General features: G+C 40.6%; 1 long non-coding RNA gene across 1 annotated transcript; it reads right to left on the bottom strand.

Annotated features, from left to right (window-relative positions):
• Window positions 1-1483: 1483 nt before the first annotated feature.
• LOC115599416 lies at window positions 1484-6064 on the bottom strand. The gene is made up of 2 exons (XR_003988400.1): window positions 5978-6064; window positions 1484-3832 (listed from the first exon to the last, which is right to left on the bottom strand). It is a non-coding gene; the product is annotated as an uncharacterized LOC115599416 (long non-coding RNA).
• Window positions 6065-12060: the final 5996 nt, after the last annotated feature.

Raw genomic sequence — 12060 nt, 5'->3', positions numbered from 1 at the left:
GGGCCCTGGTTTGGACAAGACTGACTCTTAAACTAAATCTTTAGTATATTTATTGCAAGGAGATTGCTGTCAAAATTAAGTGAAATTTTACAGGATTGGAGGCTTAGCTAATTTTTAGTAAAACATGGTACTAATTAATAGTATTTATCTTAAAAGATCAACTCTGCAAGTGGGACCAGCTGTTTTCATTTCAGTGGGATTGCATCCATTTATAAAACTAGAGAAACTGTTCCTAGTTTGTAGCATAAAGGCTTGGGTTAAGATCTCATCCATATCAGAAGTATGGATGTAGGGATTCTGTTCCATTTTCTTTCTGGTAGCATATAGAAGCCCCTGTCGAACGGGCTCACTGCACTAAGCACTGCGCAGATACTGAGCTCCTTATCTTACAGTGGAAATAGATAAAGGGAAAGAAGGGGAAGGGGTTGTGAAGTTAACTGTAGCTAGCCACCTGTGGCCACACATTAGATGGATGTTGGGAAGAGAGACCAGGTCATCTGTATCATGGTTGTCCTTAAAGTATTTCAACAGCTGATTTAAAAAAACAAAACACCAAAAAACAAAACAACAAACAAACACCCTGCCCCCCCCAAAAAAAACCCCCATGACATAAAATACTTAATTAGATCCAGGTTTACTGAAGAAAGCTTACTGAAAAATAGATCCTTGATGGACTTAGAGAGCCCTAAAGCACAGTGGATACGGGGGAGTCAGCAATAAGAAGTCTGGAAATTTCCAGTCGAGGAAGCCACTCCAGGAAGCCTGTATGGCTGAGCTGGGCTGGGGAAGAAACTCTCTACTCTTAGGGCTGCACCTGAGAGGACTGCACAAGCAGTGCTCCTGTTGTGGCTGTGCTGGAGGCTCTGCTCACATGCAGCCACTGCTGGCAGGGCGCTGCCTCAGTACTCCTTACAGGACGAATGAATGGAGTTTTTACTGTCACTGCCTTCAAGAAACCTTGATCTTAGAATTCATTCCTTCTCAGCCTGACAGGTGGGCAATCCATTATATTCTTTGTATAAAATTGTGTTAACTGCTGTATTGCTTAGTGGGTAAAACACCAGTCCTCCCTTCTTGCTCCCTCAACTCACCTCTGCTCAAGACATGAGGTATGTGTGAGCACTGCAAAGGCCAGAAACCCAAGTGCCAGACTGCTTGGTAGCAAGACACTGAATAACATAAATAACATCAACGTTTGTTATTTTCTGTTCTGTCACAAAGAATAACAATCTGCCATAGTAAACAAAAGCATGGAAAGTTTATCTGAATAGACCAAGCTGTAAAGGCAAAAGTGGCAAGTAGCTGGTTTCTTTAAGATATTGTGCCTTTGCTAACACAGCTTGGTAACAACAGCAGCAAAAATGTGGCAGTGTTGGTTTAACAGCCACAGAATGTACCTGGAGTCTTTCAGAGTTTGTAATCTGGTTACTAGCATGGTAAATACCTCTCAGCTGCATCTGTGGCTGTTAATTATTCATATTTATTAGATTAAGCTAGCAGAGATATTTTTGCACATGCTCCAAGTGCACCTTAATTTTCCCGGGTGGAGTATGTGTATGCAGGGGAGGGTGTGAACACAGAGAATTCTAAGTTTCTCCCAAAGTGCAGATGGGACAGGCTGCTTCATCCCACTTGTGCAGAAGTCAGGAATTTAGCAGTTCCATGGTGGAGAAGCACAGAGCAGCCCATCTTGCAGTTCACGGAACAAATGCTGCTAATGTACAAAAGAAAAATCTTAACCAAAACTTGTAGCAACTTTGCTATAAGTTCAGGATATATGCATCTTTTTCAATACAGAAAGGAAGTGGGCAGTGTGGTAAAGTAAATGTGTGATTAACTTCTCAGGAGATGTGGGTTCAGAATTTGGTTTTTCCTGACCAAGCTCTATCACCAGCTCTGTCATGCTATTCAAGTTTTTTTTCCCTCCTTCTACTTCAGTTTTGTTTCTCACTGTTTCTGAGTCATTCATTCATGCTGTAGTTTCTCTTGACATATTTTGAGCAGTACTTAGCAAAAGGGTCCCAGACTCAGTCTGTGAGTTTGGGCTTGACTTTTGTAGAAATGAACAGTAATTGAAATTTGATATTCTTGTTCCTTGCAGTACATGCACTCCCTGACAATTTATAACAGCAAGAAAAAAGACCTTTCTTTTTTCTTTTTTCTACCATATTGTGTGTCTCAAGAAAGAATCAGATGATCAGATCCTTGGGTTCTGTACTGGTGCTTAGAGCAGAAATGCTGCAATTCAAGACTCATGCAGATAACTTGTATGCTTGTTCATGGGAAAGCCAGCTCACCCCAGTGACATATTCCATCATAAACAGCGTTGCACAATCATTCAAAATTTGTCAATGTTGCAAACATACTGAAGGTGTAAACACTTCTAAGCCAAGTTTGGAACCAAGACTCCACATGATAGCAGTGGAACAGAGAAAGGCTACTCCTGAACTATTAGTGACCAGTTTGCTGCTATCAGATTTTACTAACAAGAGGTGGCACTGGCACCTTGTTGTTCTGAAACTACTGAAAAGTCATTAGCTGTGATTCAAAATCCAAAACCTGCTGCATTCCCTTTTAGCATCAGCCAAGAGACCATGACTTCAAAAGATGTATAATTAAAATTGGTTTAACAGGAAACTGAGAACCTCTAATCAGTCTAAGCCTGAGCTTTATTCCACAGAAAAGCAGAAAGGCTTTATCCTGGGTATAAGCAGCGTGCCAATAAACTGTATCTCAGTGTCACAAGTAAGCAGATGAGGAGAAGAGTGTATGAAGGAGCAATTGGCTGAGCACAGAAGGAGCACAAAAAGGTACAGGACAGGGTTCCCTTGGGTTCCCTTGCATCTTCAGCCTCCAGGAGTGGATGGCCCAGTGTTTTCTCTTGCCAGAGGCATTCTGCCCATGGGCACCGAGCATCTTCAGTTGCTATCCCACCAATGGAACACTGTCAAGGAAACATCAGGGTTAGCTCTGGGGAACAAGATCATCCTGCATCATCCAAGGGAGGCTCCTTGTTCAGCCCTCAGAGAGGGAGGGATCAGCCTGTTGCCCTCCAGTAACCTCCTCCAGCCCAGAGTGGATCCTCTGTGTACAGCCACTTTCCAGTCCTCCAGATGGAAGAATGGGCCAGCCTTCAAGGAAAAAGGAGCAGACACAGACAGAGGGGATAAACCTAATGACAAGCTTCAGTTACAAAATCATTAAATACTTCACTGACTTGAAAGCTTGAAATAAATCATGTGGAGCCAGTAGGTTCAGATCCGGCATGATAAGGGACCATGAGCTGTGTATGGGCTGTCTCATGACATTAATCTAGCACTTAAGGCATATCCCTATTTCTAGTTGCAGTTACTTGCTAAAAAACAAAACAAAACAAACCCCAACAACCCAACAACCAGCCCAGATTCCTCAAAAGAATTTTGGAATAAGCAAAGAAGAAGACCAATGCTAACAGTCCAGAGCCAGATCAACCCTTGCCGTGACTTCCCAAATTCCAAAAGCTGTGCAGCTCCCTGTGAAAGGCATCCATCATCCCTGGGGCTCAGAGCTGATCTGGACAATCCTCACTGTTTCAAGCAGAGTGGCTTCCTTGCTGGAATAAACATACAGAAGGTTGCAGGGCATGGACATGCTTCTGTGCTGCTTGGTTGTTTTGGTGGCATTCCAACCTGCTGACTGGCAGAACTTCAGAAACTTGGTTGGGGTAGCCAGTCCTCTGTTAGTCTTCATTGTACAACATGTGTCTAGGATGTTGCTGCTGGATTTTCATTATCCTCTTGCTAAGATGTATGACTGTGCAGAAAGCAGCTTTTGGAATAGATGGCGAATGAGGCTGAAAATAATTTGAATGGAAAAGAGGGCTAAAATATACTGTTGCGATGTTTCTGAGTAAATAAAGATAAGACTGATGTAAGCTCCTCTGGCAGGGACATTAGCAGTGCCTCAGCAAATTAGTTCAGCACAAGAAAACTGACATGGAACGGAAACAAGGCATTCAAAGCAAGGATGTGCTTCAACTAGGCACGAAGCCGAAGTTATTTAAGAAGTGGAGTTGGTTCCAGAATAGCTAATTCATTTCTCCTTATCTTCCCTTGGCAGAGGATAGCTGTGTAAAGACCACTTGATGTATGCCTGCTGCTTCCTCCCCTCTCTCCTCACTTGTTTGCCTTGCAGAAAACAAAAATCAGTTCTGTTGCAAATAACTCCAGTTCTCCATGGGCTGCAGAGAAGCAAACCACAGCCCATTGGGCATCTGTGACATCCCAGCACTCTGCAGTGCATGGCAGTATTGCACTTGCTCTAAGTTGCTGGAATACAAATACCAGTTCTAAGTATTATTTTTCTCATCACATTTGTATGTTGGTAAAAAGCCTAGTAAGTACAGATACATTGTCATAAAACACTTTTCAAGTATAACTTTGTTTGCTTAGCAAAACTCTACAACTTTTACTGCCTGAATAATTTTTTTGTGGTGTAAGCCTGTTAAAAATTTCAGGGAGATTCTGAAAGCAACAGGTTTGTTATCTGCAAGGTGTAGCATATTTGCTTATTCTCTGGTATTCAATTTTTTCAGCAGTTCATTTAGCAGAACTAGTATTACATGGACAGAGATACTTAGAACATCCTGATGGATCATACAATCAATAAAAATAGTCCTGGTCTATATTGATATTTAAAACAAAGTGGTCCCTGTTTATTCTATCTTGTAGCTTAAGTTTTAAAACACGGCAGAGTTAAGGATGGGCTTAGGCCAAACTGAGAATCAAGCTGGGTTAACTTTGCAACTGGAATCTCATCAGGTATTCCAGATCTGAGCTGTACAGCCATTAAAAAGCTGACCTGAGCTTTGCAATGTGTAGCACTGGTGACCAATATTCTGTAATAACTTTAAGCTCAGGTCTGATTACCAGTGTAGACCAAAGCTGCTACTCTTACCCTCTTCCTTTAGCTGATTAAGGAGAGCCTCTGTCTATTCACCAAGGCTACAGTTCCCTTCTGCCTCCATAAATCTAAAAGTTGATGCACTCCTTTGTGCTTCTTTCTTCAGGCATTCTGTCACATCACAGTCAACCTCTGCACCTATCTTGCTGCAGCTCTTGTCCAAGAGTGGGAGTATAAATTCCCCAAAGTCATACAGCTTGATTTTCTCATTGTTATAGAAAATAGAAATAAGGATTCTTCCCAGAACACTTCCTCTTGTTTCCTAGCTCTTCAGCCTGGCAGCATGCCAACTTGGCATGGTACCTTTTCTGGATGTTTTGCTGAGCTGACAACATGTCAGTACAGATGATGTTAACTCAGACTCCAGTTGTATAGTTTGGTGGTTTCCAGTGAATTTCCAAAAACCTCTCAGAAAACTCTTCTGCATTATTTATAGCTCTAAGCTCCTCAGTTTTTTGTATCACCTTTTATTTTGTGATCTCTTCAAACAGGGGACTCATTCTGCTACATTTGTCTAGTAACAAACTGAGTACATTTCCAGGAGTAAATAAAACTAAGTATTTATAACCAACTAGGACACAATCTTCAGCAATTTAAGAAAAGCAGTGGTGGTTACCTTTGAGTTATGAGTTAGAGAACTGACAGATTCTGCTACAAAAGCAGTATCCATGAATGACTCCTCAGTGGAAAATATGGGTTGTCAGCTTATTGCTAGCATCTGTTACAGCAAAGGCAGTGACATTTTAAAATACTAAACCCAGTTGGTAAGTTACTATTTTAGAACAGATGTATAAATTCAGCACACTTTCATCAAAACCAGAGCATGCATCTAGCAAATTGGAACTTGATGTCAGAGTAAACATTTGCACAATGAATACAAACAAGGAACATGAAAGAGTTCTGTGTCATTCTTTTAGTAACTCAGGACTGGAGAGGCTAGGGGCAAGAAAATGTTTCATACTGGCTTTCTTGGCTGAAGAGACAAATTCTTCCCTAGAAAAAGGCCCACGTGTGCAAACCAGAAACTGATAGTTACCTTGCCATATGTGGTCTGAGTTAGGCAGCGTCTTTCATGGTGAACTGCTCATGAGGAATGAGTTTGTTCTGCCCTAGAAGCTTTCAAATGTATAGACTTGTAGATGTAAGTGAGCATGAAACCTCTGTTAACCTCATGGCTGCAGCTTCTAGTGCCAGGAACACTCATGAAGAACATTCCTGCTCAGTTACAGCACACACCAGAGGACAGCAGTAACTCAAGTACAGAACAGCAACAAACTGTGCAGTCAAAGAAACCTTGGTGTGAAACAGTTAAAAATAGGTGAGTCATGTCTTTTCAAGAATTGAAGGACTAGCTGTGAAAAGCTCTACTGACTTCCAGGGATCCAGGCTGTAAACAACACAACACAGCTCAGACTCAGGACAGTGTAATGTATCTGTTGGGTACAAATCTTCCACATGGGGTGAGGTGCTTGTCAAAAAGGCATCTGCAGCTGTTCCCTCTTCAGGCTGTTTACTCTACAGAAGGATTTACCATCTGTGCAGAAAAACAATGCACACACCAGAAAGCAGTCTGTCAGATGAAGTCTAGTCTCGTGGCTGAAGCACAGGACAAGCAGTCAGGAGATTTTGATTCTATTTATTGCTTTCCTAGTGGCTTCCAGAGTAAATAAGGGGAAATCGCTTCACTGCTTTGTGTCTTCTTTTCCTCCAAGACACTACTTTACCTTATTAGTAGTATGAACACCCATTGTGTTTGCATTTCTGTTCTTTGGATTGCAATGCTAAAGCAGAAGGAAACACGATGTATTTCCAAAGATTTTCTGAAGCTTCCGGAATAGTGGGTCAACCTTTCTACTGCAGCAAAGTTAAAGGTCTGTAAACTACACCCAACTAACTTAAAAGCAGTCCAAGAGTCCCTGTGCTCAATTCTCTGTCAAACTCAGCATAGTAAAGAAGTGATCCTTTACAGTTTATGGTAATGAGAACACTGGAAATACATGACAAAAAAGACAGATCAAATTTGTTCAGTTGAGACAATACAAATGACCAGACACTGGGGATTTTGATATTCTACCCTGATTTTTTCAGCTTTGGCAATTGAACGGCACTGAAAAGTCAAGGTATCCCTTTATATAATATATTGCCTTCTTCAGAACAGATATTTAAAATTTTTTTCTAAATCAAAGCAGTACGGTGGAGGGCTCAGCATTTCATGTCAGCTTTTTGTGAAAAGCACTGAGTTCAGAATGTACAGTCCCTAGTGCAGCCAGAACTGCACAGTAACTTCACAAATTGTCCCAACAGTCATGTGAAATTGATCTCTAGAGTTTGCTTAAATATTTCAAGGGTTTCCTGGATTGCCCTTACTCTGGGATTAGCCCTTAATCTATACAGAAATTATGAAGGAGATCATGAATGGGTCTTCACTGATAACATTTCTCTAAAGCCAAACAATAAGTGCCTAATAAAACCCTTCTGGAGCAAGACTGAGTGCGCAGGACAGATGCTGTTGTCAGTTCCAGTAGTAATACTGTGGTAGGATGTATGTTGTGTTATGTTCCCCTATGGCACCTAAGAAAATAGCTTTGTCCCACTGTTAACGTGGTTAACATGGTTACCAAAGTACTGCAGCATTATAATAAACATTTGATGAATTTTCTGCCTTCCACTGAATTACTGTGTGATCTGTCCTACTCCTTTCCTATCTCAGTGTGGATGATTATATATATAAGGAAAGCAATCAAGCCATTTCTGTGTTTCCTTTTAATTCTTCTGTTGTTATTGAGTCTTAAATGATCCTGTTTTTGTTTTTACTGCTCTGTAATGAGTCACTAGCTTATTTAATTTAATTTTATTGTAATTGTTATCTTTTCATTCTTGTTTTTTTCCAGTCAGTTACTCATAAGACCACAAGATATAAACAGGACACTGTTGCTTGGACAACTTCTGATGGTGATTTTCTTAACTGTTGCCCAAATCCAAAGCAAGTTACTGAATGGTTCTCCCGTCCTAAGAACTTTCACTTCAGTCCACATATATTTTCCCACGTCATATTTTTGTTGATCCTTAAAGTTTCCAATTAAAAGAGATCTGCCTGTCTGGTTTGGTTGTTGTTTGGAAGCCTTTCTAATCATGCTTCATCTACAACTTTGCCTGGACATTTTAGTGAGAGAAAATAAAATCTATTTTTATATAATTTCTTTAACAGCAAATACATTTTTCCAAACCCTGGGCTTCATTTGAAAATTTGGGATAAATGGTTATCCAGTGAAATGTTAAATTTTCCTTTGCCATCTCCCCCATTTTCATGGTAGTTTCAATTTTGGCAGAGTTTTCTGCAATGACTCTTTCTTGCTAGACTTCTTACCTTTAACCTAGTTTCCCAAGGAAATGGAATTTATGTGATTGTGCCACCTTTGCATTTGGTATATACATGTGTTTTTATTCATCAAGTGGCAGCTTTTCACTAAATATTATAAAAAGACAGAAGTATAAATTTATTTCAAGGTTTTATGTCCCATTATAGCAGTCAAATTGAGATTTCAGTAAAAGCATCTATGAAGGGAACAGCTTCAGCAGCAGTTATCTTGTATTCAATACCACAGAAAGCAGGTGAGAAAGACCAGTAAATGCTCAGCTATGGGAAAGTTTCCCAATGGAGTTCACACCCACCAGAGCACACACCATGGGACATAAAGGCACAGAAAACCAAGATTCATTAATGCCACTAATTTTTGTACTTTGTTTCCTATGAGACCAGAAATCCTACAAAACTATGAGATAGATTGATTATAAATGTGCAACACGTTTGATGAGAATTGGTTCATCTTTAGGTACAAATAAATTATTTAGTTCTTTTGTTTAAGGTGATCTGCAGCTCTTAAGCTGCTATTGTTACCCAAAGAATTAGAACTAGAAAGCTGAAATCTGTGTCAGCATGCTTACCTTCCTCCTGTTACCTGTGTCACCTAAGACAAAAGAAGTCCAGAGATCCCTGTATATGCCACAATGCCACCTTCCTAGCACAATTTTAGACATACTCTAAGATGCAATTTATCTGGCATGAAAAAATATCTTTTCCAAATCTATTTGCAGCTTTTAGATGAAGCAAAATTTATGGAGTATTCTGTAGCACAACCTCTGCAAATACTCTGCATTAGACCAGGAATTATCGGTATAGATGTCGCAGAACTGCTACAAATATTAGCCATAGACCTGCAGAATTCAACAGATTTGATATGCTGTGCTTCAGAAAGCTTTTCTAATGAAAAATAGCCCTGAGAAGTAGTGGCAAATTCTAGACAAATCTTTGCTAAACTCCAAGTAGTATGGAATTGGCTTTTGAGATTAATAACAGCAATTTTCTCTGAGTCAGCAATGACCCAGCCCACCTCCTTACAGTAGGAGGTACCAGGATGCTTGGAATGCCATCCATAGGGCAAGAGGTCAAACTGAACTTCTGACCAGTGTGATCATTCAAAAATTTGTGGCTGCTTTTTCAAGAGTTAACACTAGTTAACTGAAGTCAGGTTCTAGCTTGGGTAATTCCATTCTGCCTCTCTAAAATTCCCCGTTTATTTCAAACAGATGCAATATTTTTATTCACTTCCTCCACTAAAAGCTGCCATGTAGTTTTGTATATTTTGTTGAGTTCTTGCTGTGTTCAACCCCAAAGGTAACTACAACACCCAGTGAAGGACCCACTGTAGAGCTTTGATGCATGCAATACTATTTATGGGGAAAATTTTGTTCTGTCTATTCAGATACAGAACTGCTAAACATCAGACAGAGCCATGGTTTGTAGCAAACACCCAACAAAAGCTACCATTAAGATTTTGTAGCTTGAACAGATCAGTAGAATATGAAGGAGACCTGACCACGTGTTTTAGCTCTTCTGTTAAGCTGAAGTAGCAACTTGGTCATGTTCTTTTAATTTCTAATAAGGCCAAAAAGCACTTTAGTTTTTCCTCAGAATAGGTTGGCTTGGACCCTAAATTTCTATGATTTAGTACTGACTGTAGTATATTGGAATAGCAATGCTCATAATGTATCATTAGTATATATTATAACAGATGCTTTATGGTCACTTCCAAAGGAAGAGTATTCCTATTTCCCATTTCTTGTGACACATATAAATTGATGAGCAAATAAATTGATCAATTTAAGCTGTATGCAGTGCTAGACATCTCGTAGTGCTTGAAAGGAAGTAAAAGGAAACACAGAAGAAAAGCCAGAAACAGTAATTAAAAGCACGTTCAGGGAGACAGAACTGTAGCTTGGTCTTAACGAGTGTGTGGTAAAGATAATGTAAAAGCAGTTACTTTAGCAAAGGAAATTTAATGAAAAATTGTTTTTTACTGAGCACCACCTTGTTCAGCTCCTGGGCTAGCTGCCAGAAAACAGAGCCAATCAGTGCCACTTACTAAGGAGGCACCGAGATGTGGCCATCTGCCTGCTGAGGCTCACCCTGTTTTTCACCAGGCCACACAATTCCTCTCTGCCCTTTCCAACTTGCTCTCAGCATTGATAGGGCATCTGTCACCCCAAATTATAGCCTTGCATGTTACTAACAAAATAAACTAATCCAGAATTTATATCTCCTTTTTTTAACTGTGACGTGTAGATGTCTCCATGAGGTTTTACAGCAGTGTGACAGACTGGTGTAAACTAGCAGTGTTCTGCTAATCTTTGAATTTCCACCAGTAGAACTGAGGCAACACTGACCCTTTGATCATGAGGCACTTCTAGGACTGATGTTCAGATAACCCTGCAGTACCAACAAACTAGAAAAGTAACTGAAAAATGTAAATGAGAGGTGTATTCAGGTTCCTTAGCAAGGACAGCTTTGGAGTAGCAGTGACATATAAATAAATCTACTAGAAGAAAAGATAACCCTCTGTGCTTTTGCTGCCATTCATTGGATTTCTAAATTCAAGTAACACTCATGGAGTTTTTATAAAAAAATAGATGTGTAGCCTTTTGGTTGCAATTCAAGTTCTAATAAAACTGTTTATTGAACTCCTTGACCCCTTCCTGGAATCTGCTTGAGCTTCCCAGAACTTTGTGTCATGTGGTTCTCGGTCATTAATAACTAAGTATGACACAGCAGTTTAGACGCACAGCAGCCTTTTCTCCCCTCCAGCAGGCGCCAGGACAGAGCTCAGAGAACACAAACAGCTCAGCCCGGGCTGCAGGATCCAGTCCCAGAGCAGCGGTGCCGTGATGCCACAGCAGCAGAAAGGGCAGAGGCAGGAAGTGAATCATCTGAGTACAGTACAACGTGCGGGACATGATCAAAAAGATTTCAACCTCAGGACAAGTACAGTACTGGGCAAACGGCTCCAGGCTTCAGCCTGGATATTAGATCCATCTCCCACTCTGTTTACACTGAAACACTCCTCCACCAGCCAGCTGTGCATTTAAAGCAGTGTCTGGTGCTAAAGGGGGTCAGGGACTGGAAAGACCTCTGAATGCACGGCTGCTCCACTCTGTCCACCCACTCGTTTACGTTTATAGAACCCTTCTGGCTTTTGCCTGGAAATCTTTGGCTTTCAAACTAGAGATCTCTCCAGCAGTTCTCCTCCAGCTTTTGGTCTGCTTTACTGTTCCCTGAATCTATTTAGCCTTTTCCCTGCCAACTTCCCACCCCTCAGCCCCCTTGTCCTGCCCCAGCCCGATGGCTAATTCATCATCTCTTCTTATGACAAGTAAGCTGTAGGTCAGAAATTCTGAGTGTCTGCTTCTAAAGGGCAGAGTTGTTGTGTCTGCTGCAGCAAGATACATTCCAGGTACATTCTGCCCCACCAATTATATGCTAAAAGAAAAAAAAGGGCAGGAATATTGCTGTATAGAGAAGCTAAATGCATTCTCCTATGAGAGATGCTGCACTTGAGCTACATTGGAATGAATGAGACTTATTATGAATTGATTCAGATGTCATATCTTTGCCAAATTTGGATTCAGTTACACATATGCATTTCCTATAAACCAGAGAAAAAACTTTATGGGCAAAATGAGTTTAGTTTTGATCAAGTTCCTTGCACTGTCTATCACTGTAATTTCAATGGAGTGGCTCAAAACTTACGGTAGGAACTTGGATGATGTGGGAGAGGAAGGAGA

Source organism: Calypte anna, chromosome 20, assembly GCF_003957555.1.
Source record: "Calypte anna isolate BGI_N300 chromosome 20, bCalAnn1_v1.p, whole genome shotgun sequence".
Taxonomy (NCBI): domain Eukaryota; kingdom Metazoa; phylum Chordata; class Aves; order Apodiformes; family Trochilidae; genus Calypte; species Calypte anna.
This window is presented reverse-complemented; position numbering and strand designations above follow the sequence as displayed.